Raw genomic sequence first — 21,049 nt, forward strand, 5'->3', positions numbered from 1 at the left:
AGTATAATACCTGGAAATATTTAATAAACATTTGAATGGAGAAATAAGTCCTGTGAGCATGTCTTTTGGGTGGCATTGAAGGAGTGATGTTTAAGTTGGGGTTTGATGGGAGCCTGCTCATTTGATCATACAGACATGGAGTGCAAATGCATTCCAGTCTGAGATAATGGTCTTACATAAAGTCATGATGACTTGTTCAGGGTGACTAGGATGTTTGTTTTGTTTAGAATGAGGAATGTACCTGGAGGTTAGTTTTGAAAGTTAAATCTGAAGTTCTAATTCATTTCTCTCTGATTTGTTTTCATTGATGAAGCTGAATAATGGCTTGCATTATGCTAGGGGAGTGGGTGTATCCTTTTGCTGCTTTCTGTATCTGCTTGATGGGAAATACACAACTCCTGAATCAGAGCAGCATGCTGAGCAAAAAAAGAGAATATCCATCTTCCCTCACCATTGCCAGATGGCAGACTGATGTGATTCAGCCCTGAAGCAAGGATGGGCGTATCCTTCTCAAACTGAAGACTCTGTTCTTTACTTTCAAGGCAGACAGCAGGCTATCCTGCCTCTGTTCAATATGCTTTTTTGGAGAAATGAATCACCCAAATCCACATTCTGCCTCACAGATAATCTATTTGGGGTGTTGAGGAAGCAAACCTTCAGACTCCTCCCTACTATTCACAAAGTTGGAGCTAAACCATATTTTTATTGTTGTTTAGTCACTAAGTTGTGTCCAACTCTTTTTGACCCCGTGGACTTGAGCCCACCAGGCTCCTCTGTCACTGGAATTCTCCAGACAAGAATATGGAGTGGGTTACCATTTCCTTTTCCAGGGGATCTTCCCACCCAGGGATTGAATCTGAGTCTCCTGTATTGGCAGGTGGATTCTTTCCCAGCCATCTGGGAAGCCCAGACCATATTTTAGTTCTGTCCTGATTAACAGTAATAACTGAAGAGTGCTCTCATTTCACTTAGAATAAGTGAAATTTTTCTAAAAAGGGGCTAGAGCCTTCCCTTTTCTGGTCTGATAATAAGTGGTGAGTTTGGGAATCTCTTTGCAGATCTTCTCACCTTTTGGTTGTCTGTTAAGCCGTGCCCCAGGCTACAGCTTGAACCTCCTAGTCAATTGCTGAGTCTTTACAGTTGCCAGTCTTGTTTCAAAGCCTGGAAATGGTTTTTTGCTTCCTATGGTTTTAAACCTCAGATATCTTAGTGTGGTATAAAAGGCCCTTTGGTCTGGTCTCTTCCAATTTGCATCACATTCCTGCCATGCTCAACTTGTTGAAGTCTTCTAAACATAGCATGCAGTTTTGTGCCTCTTTTCTGTAATCTGTTTGTCTTACTTGGCATGAACTTTGTTCTGTCTCTGTTCTGCATAGCATAAGCACCATCTGAAGTCTTCACTGATTATTAGCACAGGGTAGATACTGCTGCTCTCCTTGTGCTATGCCGTCTTACTTGTTCCCGCTGGTATCAGTGACTTGAGCTCCATGTCTGTCTCCCCCTCCGCTCTTTAAAGGTAAAGACCATCCTGTGTAAGTACCATGTACTGACTGATTGTGCCCCAGGCGTTGTTCATCTTTTTATCCTCAGTACATAGTTAACTGACACCTAAGAGATGATTTAAAAAGTATTTTTTGAATGAGACAGTGTGGTATAGACTGCTTTGAACTCATAAAGATCTCAGTTTGAATCCTAGTTCTGTCTGCATGTGATCTGTTCAAATTACCTAACTTTTTTGTGTTTCGTTTTCTCATATGCAGAGTTGGCCCATTAGTGCTGATATTAAAAAATGAAATAAGGAATTGCATGTAAAGAACTTAGCCTAATACCTGGATATAGAATGTTGGCATTTTTAGTCATCATAGCTAATCATCTGTTCTCTCCCATTAATATTTGACCTCTCTTGCATTAGCCCTCTAATCAACATTCAGCATTTTCCCTCCATCTTATAAAGAAGCTTTCCTTACCATACCTTTCGAGAGACTCCCTTTTCTCTCTTGATAGTTCACAGACTAAGTTCTCAAATCTGGCATCTTGTGGCAGTCTTCTTCCTCGAAACATATATATGTATCAGTCTATTGTGGTTTGATTTTGTCTCCTATCCTTGGATGTTGCTTTTACTAAAAGGAACAAGGATATTTTTGTTCTAATTCTAGAAATACTTTTTCAGCACCTCTTCCTTGTTGCTCTTATTTGTGGCATGTGACAAATTTGTGATTGTGTTTGTGTATTTACCTATTTAATGCCTGTTTCTTCTCTGAGAGGTAAATTTAGTGATGAAGAAACCTCATTTGTTGGGTTCATCACTGTGTCTTTTTTTTTTTTTTAATCACTGTGTCTTGTCCCTAGTGTCTCCTTTAGGGTCTGACAAGGAGTAGATCCTTGAAACTTTAAGTTACCCTGTGGCACTTCTAAAAATCTAGTCTTTTGTGAATGAGGACTAATTGGTTGTGAAATAGAGGAGAACAATAGAATGGAAAGACTAGCGATCTCTTCAGGAAAATTAGAGATACCGAGGGAACATTTCATGCAAAGATGGGCACAGTAAAGGACAGAAATGATATGGACCTCACAGAAGCAGAAGATATTAAGAAGAGGTAGCAAGAATACACAGAAGAACTATCCAAAAAAGATATACACAACCCAGATAACCACGATGGTGTGATCACTCACCTAGAGCCAGACATCCTGGAATGTGAAGTCAAGTGGGGCCTTAGGAAGCATCACTATGAACAAAACTAGTGGAGGTGATGGAATTCCTGTTGAGCTATTTCAGATACTAAAAGATGATGCTGTGAAAGTGCTGCAGTCAATATGCCAGCAAATTTGGAAAATGCAGCAGTGGCCCCAGAACTGGAAAAGGTCATTTTTCATTCCAGCCCCAAAGAGAGGTAATGCCAAAGAATGCTCAGACTACCACACAGTTGTATTCATCTCACACTTTAGTAAAGTAATGCTCAAAATTCTCCAAGCCAGGCTTCAACAGTACATAAACCATGAACTTCCAGATGTTCAAGCTGGTTTTAGAAAAGGCAGAGGAACCAGAGATCAAATTGCCAACATCTGTTGGATCATTGAAAAAGAAAGAGTTCCAGAAAAACATGTATTTCTGCTTTATTGACTACACCAAAGCATCTGACTGTGTGGATCACAATAAACTGTGGGAAATTCTGAAAGAGATGGGAATACCAGACCACCCGATCTGCCTCTTGAAAAATCTGTATGCAGGTCAAGAAGCAGCAGTGAGATCTGGACATGGAACAACAGGCTGGTTCCAAACAGGCAAAGGAGTACGTCAAGGCTGTATATTGTCACCCTGCTTATTTAACTTATATGCAGAGTTCATCATGAGAAACGCTGGGCTGGATGAAGCACAAGCTGGGATCAAGATTGCCGGGAGGAATATCAATAACCTCAGATATGCAGATGACACCACTCTTATGGCAGAAAGCGAAGAACTAAAGAGCCTCTTGATGAAAGTGAAAGAGGAGAGTGAAAAAGTTGGCCTAAAGCTCAACATTCAAAAAACTAAGACCATAGCATCCAGTCCTGTCACTTCATGGCAAATAGATGGGTAAACAGTGGAAATTGTGGCAGACTTTATTTTTTTGGGCTCCAAAATCACTGCAGATGGTGACTGCAGCCATGAAATTAAAAGATGCTTACTCCTTGGAAGGAAAGTTATGACCAACCTAGAGATCATGTTAAAAAGCAGAGACATTCCTTTGCCAGCAAAGGTCTGTCTAGTCAAAGCTGTGGTTTTTCCATTAGTCATGTATGAATGTGAGAGTTAGACTGTGAAGAAAGCTGAGTGCCAAAAAATGATGCTTTTGAACTGTGGTGTTGGAGAAGACTCTTGAGGGTCCCTTGGACTGCAAGAAGATCCAAGCAGTCCATCCTAAAGGAAATCAGTCCTGAATATTCATTGGAAGGACTGATGCTGAAGCTGAAACTCCAATACTTTGGCCACCTGATGTGAAGAACTGACTCATTGGAAAAGACCCTGATTCTGGGAAAGATTAAAGGCAGGAGGAGAAGGGGATGACAGAGGATGAGATGGTTGGGTGGCATCACCGACTCAGTGGACATGAGTTTGAGTAAGCTCTGGGTGTTGGTGATGGACAGGGAGGCCTGGAGTGCTGCAGTCCATGGGGCCGCATAGTCAGACACAACTGAGTGACTGAACTGAACTAACTACTGTTGTTTTTAGAAAGTTCTCCATTTCAAAGGAAAATGAACATACCCTAATGTACATTTTGAATTATCAGTTATTTAATGCAGAATCTTAAATATAGTACTCAGTGTGGTCACTGAATATATTTTTGCCTGCTTGTTCCTTGAGAAAGTCCAAGTATGAAGAATTAAGGGGCTGAAATGGATTAGGTCCTGTAATTGGATATTATCAGTGTCTGCATTCATTTCCACACTTGCACTCTGCCTTGCAGTTCTTGTGAAACAGCTAGGCAGGAGCCGGTCAATAAGTAAGAGCAAGAATTGACTTTTACCATTAAGAGGAAAATTTCTTTGCCTGTTACTTTCATTAAAAACCGACCCATACCTCTTTCAAGTGATATCATGTCAGTCCTTACACTTTGCCTGCAGGACAAAGGCTGGATGGTTAGTGTGGTATGGACATAAGCACGGTCTTGTCTCCTTTTGCCTGTCTAGCTTCGTTCTCCCCCCCCCCCCCCCTCCCAACTTTGGGCTTCACACAGCCTCATTCACACAGTGCTTTAGCAGTGTGCCTTTGTTGTGGCCAGTCCCTTTGCTTGGAATGGGTACCTACTCGATTTCCTCTGCCTAATTCCTGGTCACTCTTCACCTTCAGTTTAATTGCCTTGGCCTCATGGAAAGCATTTCATGGTTCCAGAAGAGTAGATTTGATCTTTCCTAGTACTTCTGTGCCTGCTGCTATATGACAGGTAACTTCTGTTTGATCTTCCTTGATTTTTCTCTCCCCTCTGGTCTTTTTCGTGGGAGCCTTACCATATGGATTATGTCCATGGGCATCTGTGACTTCTGACTTCAGAAAGAGTACAGCCCGTGTGGACATGGTCAGGTCTGCAGCAGTGAGGAAGGGAAGCTCAGAACATTTATTTCCCTGGTTTCTTCCCAGTGGACTGGCTGTGTCCAGGCCAAGTCCCTGTTCCTCTCAAGGTGGCCTTGTCTGGGTGACTTCGTCCTCCTCATTCTAGTGATCCTCCTGCCCTTGTCCTTTTGGATTTAGGATTTTAGCTCTTCCTGCTGAGAACATTGGCTCCGATACCTCCTGTTCCCCTACCCCTTCTCATTCATTGTGTTTAGTCCCTCTGTTATAAATGCTCTTTGAATTCTTCTAATTAGAGTATCTCACTAGTTTCTGATTGGAAGTCTGGCTAAAGCAGCCCAGCTTATGTTATTTCTCATACTGGCCCCATCTCTTTTCTCTTGTTTTTGCCTTTGCTCTCACTTAGGGAAGCAGGAGGCTTAGCTGATGAAGTTCTAGAGCACCCTCTTTACACTTTAGCCAGGTCAGCGCTGCTTTTGTTTATATTACATGTTGAGATTCTGTGTATTAGGATGAACAATAAAAAAGGTTTGGAAGTCAGTGACTGGACTGCAAGAATAAAAACCCTAAAATCTTTTTAACAGCATTTAAGGTTCTTTAAGAGGCCTGGCACCTGCCTTTATTTTTGGCTTTATTCCTTATTACTAACCCATCTAGGATTTTTAAGTTCTAGGGATAAAAATCTCTCTGCATACCTGACTTACATTGTTACAGACTTGTTTCATCTGCTCAAGTCCCCCCCCCCGCCCGCCCCGTTCATCCTTGAGGTCTTACTCTGAATTTTATTAAAGGGTGGTTTTCCCCAATGCCCTTTTCTGTCCTGTCTCTTACCTGTGCGCATATTATTAGAATTCTCTGCTGATTGTTTTTTACAGCATCCTATAGTTCCTTTTCAAAGAATTTATTATTAGAATTATCTAGTTAATTTGTCCTATTCTCTTTGCCTTCCGCAGGGTTCTGCTGTGATCATCCCAGTGCCTAGCATGCATGCATCTGTTAATTTCAACAAATAAAAGGGAAGGAAATTATAGTGGAAGGTCTCAGAATCCCTTTAGAGAAGCTCAATGCAAGAGACTTTAGAGCCATTAGAATTCATTATAGCTTTGCATGGGGCTGTCCCCTTTTAATTTCAGTTGATGGGGAAAAAAATCATTGTATCCTTATCTTAGAGAAATTTTTCTTGGTTGTGTTCCTTCATAGGTTAATGGAACACTGATTGCTAAATACCTCTGAATCAGTGAACTTAAAAAAAAAAAATCTTGCTCTCATTTTTGTGAGGAAGTAGTAAAGATGACATCAAATATTTTTTGGGAGGGGAATGAATGACAATTTTAAACTCACAGAAAATTGCAAGTATAGGACAAATAACTTTTTTGTTTCGAACTGTTTGAGAATAACCTGCTGCTGTGGTGCCCCATCAGTCCTGAAATCTTGGGTGTGTATTTTCTAGACACAAGTACATGCTACTGCATAGCTGTTATACAAGCATCAAAATCAGGTGATTAACATGGATATATTACTACTCTCTACTCAAATTTCTACTGCAGTCTGCCGGTTTGTTCAGTAACTTTATGGGAAATTGAGCCAGTTCAGAAGTCGTTTTGTGGAGTTTGCTCAGCGTTCAAATGATCTTTTGATGAATTTGTGGGGGAGAAAGTGGTCTTCCCGTCCTATTCCTCCGCCATCTTAGCTCCTCCCTCTGAGCCAGTTCAGAAGCGTTTAGTTATCCTGTCTCCTCAGCCTTCTTCAGTCTACCACTGTTCCTCAGCCTACACTGGACTTTTCCTGACCTTGATACTTTTGAAAACTATAGACCAGTTAATTTGTAGAATGTCAGTATGGATATGTTTAATGTTTCTTCATGAGTAAATTCATGTGATAAAGAGACTTTTTGGAGGCAGTAGCTTCCTATTTAAAAACCACTTTCATTGTTTCAATTTTGTTAAGAAAACTTTTTTGGTTACTTTTAAGTCTTTTTCTAAGTGTTTCTAGCATTAGGGCTTGTAAATTCATAATAATATCTAAAGATATAGGAATTCTATTAAAGAATCTGGCATGACACACATCAAGGAATAACACCCCAAGAATGTTTTTTTAGAGATCCAGCAAATTTACTGTCATAGGAATTTTTATTTCAACTTGTAAAAATAATTAATTGTGCTATATTTTGCCATTAAGATCATTGCACATTTAAAAATCCTTTGGTCTCTGAGTTATAAGTGGTACTTGAGAACTTCTGAGACATAAATAAATATATTTAATTATGGCAGAAATTATTTCTAAAATAACCCTCCTGGTTAAAAACAAATTGTGTGCATTTTAGCTCTGAAATAATTGGAAAATCCAAATGAAGGCAGTAGAACCACTGTTCTAAGCCTATTTTTAGTTATATTTCCTTTGAGCTGATTTCCTTTCTAGCCACCTGCAGTTTTATGTGCAGTCACACATACTCATTTTTTCTAAAATTGTCCCCTCCTTTCTCCAAGCTTGGCATGAAAGTAGCTTCTCTAATGTTTTTAGTTTGTTCTTTTCAAAGAGCAAAGTATAAATTATAAAACCTCCATTGAGTAAATTCATGTAAATCTATTTTTGATGAAAGACAGCATTAGTATGGAATAAAATATTCTCTGGCCTAGAGTTTCTAAAAATTATAGCCTATTTTGTCTTGATACCATGAATATTACTACATGTTAACGTACAGAATATACCCTTCCCTTTCTTTTGCTTTCAACTTTTTCCTTTTAAGATTTGTCTCTTCTAGGAATAACTGGATTTTATAAAAAAAATACAGTGTGGGAGTTCACTTGTAGACTAGTGGTTAGCATTCCTCCCAGCTTTCCCTGCCATGGCCCAGGTTCAATCCCTCGTTGGGGAGCTGAGATTCCACAAGCCAACAATAAAAAATTAAAAACAAAAATAGTGTGACATTTCTTTTAACTGGAGCATTTACTGCATATACACTTAATGTAGTTATTGAACTATTTGGATTCAGATGAACCACCATTATTTTGTACCTTTTATTCGTGTCGTCTATTCTGTTACTTTCCTTTCTTCTGGATTAACATTGTCTTTCGGATTAACATTCTCTGGAGGCCTTACTGTGTAAGTGTGCACATGTATGTATGTGCATATGTGTGTGTATGCTGCCTCCCGTTTATGCTGAATTATTTCCTTATATGTTTTATAAGTTTTGGTTGTGAGCCCGTCTTAAGATACCATCTTTGAGATCTCTCTGCATGCTGAGGGTGATACATTGGTAAGATAAATTGAAGACGTATTCCTAGACAGTTTTATTCTGTTACTCTGCCAAGTGTTCTTGGGGTATGATCAATCCAGGACTATTGAGAATTTTGTACCTGAAAACATGGGAACTTGTTATACTTTCTTGGATAACTGCCCTCCCCTTCCCCCTCAGGGGTGTATGTGTGTGTGTGTATTAGTTTCCTAAACACTCTTGTGATGACATGAGCTCATATCAGTAATCCTGAATAATCTTTCTGTCTCAAGATTCTTAATCACATCTGCAGAGATCCTTTTGCCATGTCACTTCTACCTTCCCACATTCAGCAAACCAAGACACCTTCTGTTTTGTTGCCATTTGAAAGTGAAAGTGTTAGTTGCAAAGTTGTGTCCTACTCTTTGTGACCCCATGGACTGTAGCCTGCCAGGCTCCTCTGTCCTTGAAATTCTCCAGGCAAGAATATTGGAGTGGGTAGCCATTTCCTTCTCCAGGGGATCTTCTTGATCCAGGAATTGAACGGGGGTCTCCTGTATTGCAGGTAGATTCTTTACCAGCTGAGCTACTAGGGAAGCCCTTGTTCCCATTTGGTGTAAGTCTTAAGTCTGTTAGTGGCCAGCAAACCTCTATGGAGTAACTTCTTTGATGTTTTCTGCTCTGATCTTTAGTTCCCCCTTCTCCCTCCTCCCTGAATTTTGTTTGCTGTATTTAATATTGGACTCTGAATTTTTAAAGAGTCTATCAAGTATCTTTAGGCAGTTCATAAGTGAGAGTTTTCAGGTGTCTAATCTGCCATATTGCCTCAGTTGGTATTCCTTTTTGTTTTCCTGTTATCTTTTAATTTTAAATGCTTTTAATTTAGCCTTGAAAAAAAAAAAACCCAATCCCCAAAACCTTAGTGAATCTCATCTTTGAACAAGCTTGTCTTTAACTGTGGTTAAAGTCAGTTTCTCTTCTTTGAGTACTCTGTTTTGCTCTTATCGACAAACTGCCTTTTTTCTTTTAATCTGACTCCACCTATCCTGGGTTACTCTGTTTCTGATGCTCAACCAGACCAAGACTCTCTCTCTCACTACTTCCAGTTTCCATTCTTGACTGTCTGGTCAGGTGGTTCTCTTTCAATACGAATTTCTGTTTTCTATTTTTCTGTCTCATTTGAGCTAAAGGCATATAGATAATTCTCTACTGAGCAGTTATCATTGGACTTCGTTTCACAATTCCCTCCTCCTGTCTGATCGTATGTGAGTGTGCCCAGGCCAGCCAGAATCTACCAAAGGGATTATAGTGAAAAGCTGAGATCTGTTTTGCCCCTTCCTATACTCAGCCTTGTTCTCTAGAGCACTTTAATAGTAACTACTGTGTATCAGGCCTGCAATGCAGGAGACCCTGGGTTCAATCCCTGGGTTGGGAAGATCCCCTGGAGAAGGGAATGGCAACCCACTCCAGTGTTCTTGCCTGGAGAATCCCATGGACAGAGGAGGCTGGTGGGTCACAGTCCATGGGGTCGCAAAGAGCTGGACACGACTGAGCGACTAAGACACTACTGTGTATCAGATATTTTACACATGTGAACACCTGTGAGTTAATTCACCCTCACAACAACTCCACTTCACAGATGAAGAAACTGATACTCAAAGAGGTTATTTGACTTGTTCAGAATCATACATCTATTAAATGGCATTATTTGAACCAGGAAGTCTGGCTTTAGAATCTGCTTTGTTATCACTATGCTGGACCGCTTAGGTTTTAGAATGAAAATTATTTTCCCTCCATGCTTTGAAAGGCAGTCTAGTCCATTTCTTTTAGCTTCCAGGATTGTCACTGAGATGTCTGATGTATCTGATTCTTTGTATGTAACTTGCCTTTTTCTCTCTGAAAACTTTGGAATATTTATTCTTGTTAGCTCTGATATTTTGAAATTTCACAGGGCTATAACTTGGTCTTTTGAAAGTATATTATGCTGGCATTTGGGGGATATGCTGCTGTATTTTGGGGTGCTATGTGTTATTTTTGTTTTCCCATATATTCTGGGAATATTCATAGATTCATATATTCCCACTTTTTCTAGATTCAGATATTAGTCCTTTTAAATTAATATTTTACTGCTGTTCTCCTATCTTGTTTCTTTACCTTTGGAAGACATCTCAAAAATAAATTCCAGTGTATCAGTTACTGTTCTTTATAATTTTTCAGAATGTTTGTTTCTTTTTCACAAGTTGGATTTTTGTCAATGAATTATCTTTTACGCTTCATATAATGCATACATATATATTTCGTGTAATGTAAATCCTTTTCAGAAAAGGATTCCTCTAATCTATGCAAAATTTGGGGGGGTTCTTTTTTTTAGTTTCTGTTCTGCTTTAGGTCTTCCCTCACCCTGCCGCGCTGTGTTGTCTCAGATGATCTGGTGGTTCTAGTCTTCTGTTTAAGGATGAGGAACTAAAATGCTTAAGTAGAAACTATAAATGTGTGACGGAGACTGTCACTTGGTGGGGTGAACAGGCCTTACCCAAATCTAATAGACAGTTAATTCTCCAGCTTTTAGCTCTGTTCCTCACTTTTTTTTAAATTTTATTTTATTTTTTTTTTAATTTATTTTTTATTGAAGGATAATTGCTTTACAGAATTTGTTTTCTGTCCAACCCCAACATGAATCAGCCATAGGTATACATATATCCCCTCCCTGTTGAACCTCCCTCCCATCTCCCTCCCCATCCCACCCCCTAGGTTGATACAGAGCCCTGTATGAGTTTCCTGAGCCATACAACAAATTCCCACTGGCTATCTATTTTACATATGGTAATGTAAGTTTCCATGTTACTGTTTCCCTACATCTCACCCTCTCCTCCCCTCTCCCCACGTCCATAGGTCTATTCTCTATGTCTCTTTCTCCACTGCTGCCCTGCACATAAATTCTTCTGTACCATTTTTCTAGATTCCATATATATGTGTTAGAATACGATATTTATCTTTCTCTTTCTGACTTACTTCACTCTGCATAATAGGTTCTAGGTTCATCCGCCTAATTAGAACTGACTCAAAGGCCTTCCTTTTTATGGCTGAGTAATATTCCATTGTGTGTATGTCCACAACTTCTTTATCCATTTATCTGTTGATGGCCATCTACATTGCTTCCATGTTCTAGCTATTGTAAATAGTACTACAATGAACAATGAGATACAATGGAATATCTCTCCATTTGTTTATGTCATCTTTGATTTTTTCATTAGTGCCTTATAATTTTCTGTGTACAGTTCTTTTGTCTTCTTAGGTGAGTTTATTCCTAGATATTTAATTCTTTTTGTTGACGTGTGAATGGAATTGGTTCCTTAATTTCTCTTTCTGATTTTTCATTGTTGGTATATGGAAATGCAAGTGATTTCTGTGTATTGATTTTGTATCCTGCAACTTTGCTAAACTCATTGTTTAGCTCTAGTAATTTTCTGATACTACCTTTAGGGTTTTCTGTGTCCAGTATCATGTCATCTGTAAACAGTGACAGCTTTACTTTTCTGGTCTGGATTCCTTGTATATCTTTTTCTTCCGATTGGTGTAGCTAGGACTTCCATAACTATGTTAAGTAACAGTGGTGAAAGTGGACACCCTTGTCTTGTTTCTGATCTTAGAGGGAATGCTTTCAGTTTTTTACTTTTGAGAATAATGTTTGCTGTAGGCTTATCATATATGGTGTTTACTATATTGAAGGTAGGTTCCTTCTATGCCCACTTTTTGAAGAGTTTTCATCATAAATGGGTGCTGACTTCTGTCAAAGGTTTTTTCTGTATCTATTGAGGTGATCATATTGTTTTTATCTTTTAATTTGTTAATATGGTTTATCACATTGATTTGTGTATGCTGAAGAGTCCTTGTATTCCTGGAATAAACCCAACTTGTTCATGGTATATGAGCTTTTTGATGTGCTGTTGGATTCTGTTTGCTAAAATTTTGTTGAGGACTTTTGCATCTGTGTTCACCAATGATATTGGCCTGTAGTTTTTTTTTTTGTGGGTGTTGTCTTTGGTTTTGGTATCAGGGTGATGGTGGCCTCATAGAATGAGTTTGGAAGTGTTCCTTCCTCTGCAGTTTTTTGAAAGCGTTTTAGAAGGATAGACATTAGCTCTTCTCTAAATGTTTGGTAGAATTCTCCTGTGAAGCCATCTGGTCCTGGGCTTTTGTTTTTTGGGAGATTTTTTATCACAGCTTCAATTTCAGTGCTTGTAATTGGGTTGTTCATAATTTCTATTTCTTCCTGGTTCATTCTTGGAAGATTGAGCTTTTCTAAGAATCTGTCCATTTCTTCCAGATTATCCATTTTATTCCCATATAGTTGTTCATAATAGTCTCTTAAAATCCTTTGTATTTCTGCATTGTCTGTTGTAACCTTTCCTTTGTTCCTCACTTTTAAAAGAAAAACAGTTGTATTGAGATAGAATTCACATACCATACAGTTTATCAACTTAAAGTGTATAGTTCAGTGACTTTTGTTATATTCATGGAGTTGCACATGCATTGCCACAGAAATTTTAGAATATTGTCATTACGTCAAAAGAAACCTCCATCCTCCTTAGCTCTCACTCCTCAGTCCCTGCCTTCTCTTTCCACCTAGCCTTCAGCAACTGGCCGTTTACTTTTTATCCCTATAGATTTGCCTGTTCTGGGTATTTCATATAAATGGTATCATGTAGTAAGTGGCCGTTTGTGATGTCTTCTTTCACTTAGCGTGATGTTTTCAAAGCTCATCCATATTGGAGCATGTGCCAGTGCTTATTCCTTTTTGCTTCCAAATAGTATTCTATTTTGTGGATATATCAAATGTATCCATTTATTAGATAATGAGTATTTGTATTTTTTCCAGTTGGGAGTATTACGGATAGCACTGCTATGAACATCTGTGTACCAGTTTCTGTGTGGACATACGTTTTCAGTTGCGTTGGTTATATACCTATGAGAGGAATTGCTGGGTCCTGTGGTAACTCTGTGTTTAACCCTTCGAGGGACTGCTGACTGTCATCCAAAGTGGAGCACCGTTTTACATTCCTGCTGGCAGTGTGTCCCAGTTTCGGTTTCTCCGCATGCTCAGCTCTGTTTTATCTATTTTTTTTTTTAATAGCCATCCTAGTGAATATCAAGTAGTATCTCATTGTGATTTTGATTTTTTTCCCTCACTTTTGTAGTCTAAAGAACCTGTTGCTTCCGAATTCTCAGCCTCTCAGGGGTCATTTTTTTTCTTTTAGAATAAATTGCCTTGCCATCTGTGGGTGTTTGGGGCTTTAGCTTCTCTTGTTCTGTTCAGTTAGTTAACGTTGCCTCCATTTGCTTTCTGATATTTAATGATTTGTTGGACGTTCTTGTCCACTGATTTTCTCCTCTTATATCCCTTTATCATTCTGGAGAAGAAAAAAAAAATGTGTATGTGTGTGGCACGTGGTACATACCTGCCAGGTGCAGAGTGGTAAATAATACACTTGCCAGTGCAGGAGGCATAGGTTCAATGTCTGGGTCAGGAAGATCCCCCTAGAGAAGGAAATGGCAACCCACTCTAATATTCTTGCCTGGGAAATCCCATGAAAATCCATGGACAGAGGAGCCTGGCAGGCTGTAGTCCATGGAATCTCAAAGAGTCGGACGCAACTGGGCACCTAGATAGCACAGCAGCATGATGTGTGTGTGTGTAAATATATAAAACCAGTGTAGCCAATTCTGTTAATCTACCAACTTGTACCTTAAAGAATTAGTCTTTCTTTATGAATATCCCCAAATGATGTCCTTTCTTGTAAGAATTACAGGATCAAAAATATTCCTGTGATGAATATGAAAGAAATGAGGCTCGGAAGGGGTTATTATTAAGTACACGCCAAATCCCTTTGAAGTGTTGGGTTTAATCCTTCTGATCACACTGGTGTTGAAGTTGAAACTCCAGTACTTTGGCCACCTGATGCGAAGAGCAGACTCATTTGAAGAGACCCTGATGCTGGGGAAGATTGAGGGCAGGAGGAGAAGGGTACGACAGGATGAGATGGTTGGAGGGCATCACCTACTCGATGGACATAGGTTTGGGTGGACTCCGGGAGTTGGTGATGGACAGAGAGGCCTGGCGTGCTGCGGTTCATGGGGTCACAAAGAGTCAGACATGACTGAGCAACTGAACTGAAGAACAACAAGGAGTAGTAGTTGGGAATAAGTACAAGTTCATGACCTGATGTATAGAAGATGAACTGTGACCTAATGTTCTTTTTTTTTTTTTTTTTCTTTCAATTTTTTGGGGGGAGAAAATTTTTTTACAGTGTTGTGTCAGTTTCTGCCATACAACACAAATCAACCATAATTATATGTATATCACCTCCCCCTTGAGGCTCCCCTTCCCCCCTAATGTCCTCTTAAAAGTTCATATTTACTTTAAATCCTGGTTTGGGTAAAATGATTAAATCCACATAACAAAAAATATATATTTTTGAGGTGGACACATAATTGCCATGTAAAGTGTTATAAAGTGTGCATTATATTGTTAAGCAGGAGGTTAGCGGACAGAAAAATGTCCTTGGGTTGTCCTGAAAAATTGGCTGCAGGCCAGAGTGTTAATGACAGATTCAGTCTTTCCCAGAATAAAATATTTTGGAATAATTCTGAGTGTTTTATTATATTATGTTTTTCCACCAGAGTCTTATTTTGCAGCTCATCTTTTCTAAATAGATCTTTTTTATAGTGTGTGTATATATAGGTCATTCTGAATCAAGTTAACTTCACAGTTGATTGGGACCTTGTTTCAGGCTTATTGAACAAAGGCCTGTAACACAGAATTTTGGGCAGAGGGCCATTTCCAAAGTCTGCTCCAAAAGAAGCTGTAACAGACAAAGATTGTCTCTTTCTTGGCTGAAGGCTTTCTGTGTGTGGCTTGTCTCAGGCCTCTTTTACACTTTTTCTACCCCTTTCATACTCCTCCTTTTTCTATTCAGGGCAAAAGTGTTTTGGTTTTCATTCTGTAGTTGCTCTTTCAATGAGCATTTATTGTGATTTTACTTACATACAAGTTTCTTTGCTTGAAACCTATAATGCCTCCCTGTATGGGCACTGGCATTTATGGGGACGGTAGCCCTTCCAATATGATAGTGTAGAAAATATGTGAAATATTAAGTAGTTTTGCTCTGTCATATTCTTCCCCGCCTGTCTTTTGATAATTAAAAAGGATTTTTTTCTGGAGAATATATTTAAAAGGAGCATATGCTTTCTTTCCTTCCTTCCCAACTTTACCCCCTACCCCCTTTACCACCTTGGAACTTCCTAAAGTGGTAAGGGGGAGTATAGTTAAAACAATGTATTTCTGTACAATGACTTTAAATAATCATGTCTTAAAAGGGAACAAGACAAAATGATAATCTGTATTTAATCCAAGTGGTGTGTATATGGATGTTTGTTTTATCGTCATATGTTTGAAGCATTTCATAATTTAAAATAGTTAAATCTGAAAAAAGGGCAATTTAAAAATCTTGTCTCCTTGTGAAATTTTTCTTTTTTATTTCAACATTCATTTTAAAAAAACTTTTTCTTTCTAGATAGAATCACTCCTGGAATACTGTGCATGTTCTTTTCTTTGAACCTTTGCTTTCTACACAGGTTATTTGACCTATTCCTATTTACTTCCCCTTCCCATATTATTAAGGGCTCACTCGACCCTTTAAAAAGAAACTGTCAAATTTGGTTTTCCAGTTTTTTAGTCTTTAGTTACTCCTTAATATGAGTACAGTTCAACCTATTTTTATTCATGCTCTTTTAAATTGTCTCTTATCTCTAGGCAGATGTTGTGTTTTCATGCCCCTTGGCCTTTTTTTGTTTTGTTCCTTTTGCTTGTTATCATCGTGTTCACCTCCACCTCCACTCCCACCCGCCACAGTCTGCTTTCTTCTGTTTGGCCTGCCAAATACAGCTGGCTAAAGTGAGGTTTCTTTTATGGAGTCTTAAGATGGTGCTCCAGGAATATTAGTCATTTTTTTCCTCCCTGCTTTGTTTGTGCTTTTTGTGCAATTAAATACTTCAAAAAGTTATACTTAATAACATTCAAAAGAATAAATGTGATGTAACATAAAATTTATAACAATAAACATGTTAAACAATAAACGTGATTCTGCCACCAAAGTTTACTAGAAAATGGTCAGTTCTACTGTGTGCTTTGGTCTACTCCCAAGGAGTGTTGTTATTTTCTTGCCCTTTTAAAGTTTATCACATGTATGTGTATCCTTAAATAGTTATTGTTTAGTTTTGTTTGGGTTTGAGTTTTATAAAAATAGATTCAGCCTATATGTAGTCAAAATCAAAACTGCATAACTTTTTTAAATTCAGCATTATGTTTCTACATTCATTTATCTGTAATTTCATTTATCTGTAATTCGTATATTTCATTCATAGTAGTTCATTCTCACTAATGTAATAGTTCAAATATAAATTTGCCACTTATTTGCATTTATATTTAATTAATCTGGAATTGGCTTTTCCTTCTAGTGAGTGTGAGGTAGGGGTCCATTTTCTGTGCTTCTTTCTATCTGGCAAACTAGTTGCCCTATTTAAGTAATGCATTCTTTGACCCTGTGCAGTCACGGTAAGGTAACAAGGTTCCTTATGATCATGAGTTTGTTTCTGAGCTCTGTCTTCTGTTGAATTGGTCCATTTATTTACTCTTATCTAAGAACCCCGCTGTCTTATTTACTTTGGCTTTATAATAAATCTGGTTTATTGTAGTGGTTTCACCTGAGCTTCATGGGGCCAGAGATTGCTGTAAGGGTGCTGCAACCTGGTAGTCCCTCTCCACTTGGGAGACTCTTGAATTTTATGTTTATTAGAATTGAAAATTAATTTTCTTTATATCAGGCTGCTGCTTTTGACATCTAAATATAAAGTGTGAAAGTAAGGAAATTCAAGTGTGAGAGGGAACCAATCTCCCTGGGAAAGCTAACTTTGGCTTGGTGAACATAATCATGCCGACATACAGATGTTTCAGGCCTGTTCCCCTTCTGCTGCTGCCGTATTCACTCCTGCCATTTGGAGGGTTGTATGCCACTGATCAGGTAATGATGTGGACTTTCCTGATTCCCAGTTAGGAGACTGGTAAGGGAGTAAACTCAGAAAAATTTTTCAGATAATTGGAAATAGTGTCCTGAGTAGTTCTACAGTGTTTGAAGGAAATAAGGATTTTAAAAAAGAGATGATTTTAAAGGGATTTGTGGACACCGTGATATTTGAGCCATTTTGAATTTTTTTTTTCCCCATGAAGACTGGAAACTGTATGGGATGTTCTTTTAAGTAGGACTAAGCAGATAGCTTCAGGTTTTTTCATTTTGTCTGCAAGTTTAGTTTTTTTTGGTGAAGATCACTGTGGTTATACTATGGAGAACAGTTGGAAAGAGGCTAGATTGGCTGCAAACGGACCTGTTAGAAGACAGATGCAGTAGCTAGGGTGAGAGATGATAGTAGATTGACTAAATTGAAGTGTTGGAAACAGAAGGAAAGAAATTTCTGTTGCTTAAAGGAAAATGTGACAAGATTTAATGATACTGGATATGAAGTGAGTTGTAGATGTCTGAACTGTTTAACTTGATAGAGAACTGAAGGAGGAAGTGGGGTTAAGTCAACTCTGTTTATTTTGTATATTTGGGGCACATTCATTTTGAGGTACCATTGAAATATCCAAGAGGAACATCACAGGTGTTCTTATGATTCTGTAGTGCAGAAGAGAGGTCTAAAATGGAGAAGAGCTTATGGATGTGTAGTAGTAATTTAGACCTGAATGTGGATGAATTTGTCAGGGGCAGGTTGTAAAAGGGAAGAACCTATGACTAAACCTGGAGGCACCTTATCTGTCAGGTGATCTTGTAAAGGAGACAAAGAATGAGCATTTATGGGATTAGGAGCAAACCGAGGTGATCTATATTTTTTAATATTTTGATGAACTCTCAATATTTTCCCTTCTGTGGAGTAATAAGTAGCAAAACTTTAATTCCATGTCAAGCAAAATTTAGTTAAAATTTGTACTGGTTAATCTTGTGCTGGACCTGCTAGAAAAGAAAAGTGTTGAAGAGATATGTAGGGGTACATGCAGATGTGTGCACACATACATACACACAAATTTAGCTAATTCCAGTTTAACAAGTTAATTCCCTCCACAGTTTCATGGGTGTTGGTAGAAGACGCAGACTTCTCAGTCAGAGACATAAGACTTGATGACTCATGACAGGGGCAGGAGCCAGAGTTGTTGGCATCCATGCTTTTTCCCAACCCTGAGCTCCATAGACTGTGAGGAGGGTGGGTGATGCTTCTGGATGTGTAGTATAGTCTCTTACAGGAGAGGAGCTCCCCAGACTTTCATAATGGGCAGAAAGCCTGCCTGACCTTAATCCTGGTGGAAGATGACATCTTTTTGCACGAGACAGTGAGCAAACCTGCCTGTTGTTCCTGAGGGTGACATTTCTGTCCTTCCTGGCTGTTTACTATGTAGATGTACTTAAAATAGTCTGGAACAAAGAGTGCCTCTACCTACAAGATGTACAGAAATGTGATGGGTCCAAGGGTAATTGCCTTCCAACAATATTCATCCCTCATTTCTCTACCTTCTTGGCTTCTGGCACAATTTCCTATGATTGACCACCCTGAGTAATCTGTCTGACAGAACCTGGGACCAGAGCCCTTCAGTTTATCTCATAAAACATGTAATTCAGTTTACGTACTATCAGCATGGTAGCAGAATGAGGCCAAACTGCAATATTGACCTCAGTTTGGCTCCCCAGGGTCCTCGACCAGCCAGCTGAACAAACACCATAACCCTTCAGGGTCTGCTCTAGAGAGCCAAGTGGCTTTCTCTTCAAGTTTCTGCACTGACTTGCTACCTGATGCAATTACTTCAGGAGGATGCTGGAATGCACAGCCTTGGCCTGGTCTGCAGGAAGGAAGTCTGGGGCGGTTCTGTCATCCATAACAATACTGGCCTGACCCGAATAGTTGACCCTGACCCGAATGGCTCCAGGGCTGATATGATGTCATTGTTCACCTCAGCTTAAGTCAGGGACGGCTCAAACCACCCTTTCTAATTGGATACCTCCCATTTTAGGGTTATGTAGTTTGGAGCAGACTGCACATAATTAACAAATCAGTTATCCCTCTGGGGAGCCCCTCCTACTAGTCTAGAATAGCTATGCTTGAGGGTCTTAATGCTTAAGGGTCTTAAATGCTTGAGGGTCTCTTAGAACCACCCGTAAAGTACAAGTCACCACATTGCTGGAGGGAGGTAAGTTAATGCCTGACTTCTGTAAAGAATGTGTGTCCCGTCCTCCCCCACACCCTGCAGCACAGGTGGGACCTACTTAGGTAGCACCGACCAGCTGTTTCTCCAGTGTCCTCTCCTGCACAGATGGTAGGCATCAGGGCTCCCAGTTCAGTACAAATAACTGAGTCTAGTACTTGTTTTTATTTTGGGAGGATTACCTGAAGGTAGTCAGTCAAATCTGTCTTGCCTGTGGCACCAGTCAGGTGGCATTCATCTGCCCCTTGGGGTGACTGAATGAAAAGCTACAGGAATTGGGGGTGGCAGTTGGAAAGACACCTGGAGGAATTGGCAGGTGGTTTGGCTGGAGTCAGCAGATTGGATCGGGATTGTAACACCATAACATGAAAGAGTGCCTTTGATGGAGAGGCACCACTGATGGTCTGAAGATGGGGTTAAAGGTCAGATGTAGCTAGTCTGCCAGTGGTGGGAGATGTGGCGTCTCTCACCAGGAGACAGATGGCTCTTTCTCCTGGACTCACAGTGTGGGATGAAGTGGTTACCTCTGCATCAGGAACAGAATCCTTTACTCTGCGTCTTTTCAGTGATGGTCCACGTGTTGGTGGATCTGGAATGGTGATGGATCTGCCGGCAGTGATGGCGGCCTGGGCAGTGCAGGCTTCATCAGCAGCTGAACTGCAGCTGGCCTCGTCAGACCGTAGGCCCTTACCATGACCATGTGTTAATGACCCACATGGTCTGATCAGCAACTACAATTTGTCTTCACAATTTATATGGCCCATGTTTATTTAAGATGTCAGTCTGTCATTTTCCAAGTAGCAGACCCAAACAGCTATTCCCAGTGGGTACCTGCCTCAGATTAGTAAAAATCGAACAAGGTTTATCATGGAATATCGGCCAAATCTGTGAGAACATCCTTGAGCTCCGCCCACGGAGCATAGCAGCCATACCCACTTCTCAATTCTGTGTAGCTGGCACTGAGGTCAAACAGCACAATGGTCTGTAGAACACCACAGGGTGTCAGCTTAGTTGAATTATTAATGTACCAGGCCCAGGCACTTAGAGGATCCTCTGTGTATCAACAGCATTGGTTTAGGTGGCAGTATGGAAGAGACATTTTCCCTAAAGATGTAGCTGCCACTCTTTCATGTAAAGCTGGGATGTCATAGGAGCTGGACTGGCTCCATTCTTGAATACACCAAACCCAAGGGGCACCTCCAATGGAGGCTGCTCCTCTTGCCAGAGGCTCCAGTCCGTAAAATCATCCATGCACAGACACTTGTAGTTAGAGGGGTCCTAAGGATGATGGGCACTGGGACCACTAGTGCTCTTCTACATGCCACTCTTCCCAGTTGGCATCATCTCCTCTGACTCTTAAGAGCATTCACTGTGCAAGCATGAAAAATATCGATACCAATTATACATTCATTGGTGGAAGCACAACAGTAATCCATCGAGTTGGTCCCAAGAACTCCACCCAGAAGGACGCATTAGCTTC

The 21,049-nt window shown here is 39.7% G+C and overlaps 1 protein-coding gene across 12 annotated transcripts in view; it reads left to right on the top strand.

Annotated features, from left to right (window-relative positions):
• The window catches only part of ABI1 (abl interactor 1), an 80,168-nt gene that overhangs the window by 31,492 nt on the left and 27,627 nt on the right, over positions 1 to 21,049 (top strand). The gene's annotated exons all lie outside the window — the stretch shown is intronic.

The sequence above is a fragment of the Muntiacus reevesi genome, chromosome 2 (assembly GCF_963930625.1).
Source record: "Muntiacus reevesi chromosome 2, mMunRee1.1, whole genome shotgun sequence".
In the NCBI taxonomy this organism is placed as follows: Eukaryota; Metazoa; Chordata; class Mammalia; order Artiodactyla; family Cervidae; genus Muntiacus; species Muntiacus reevesi.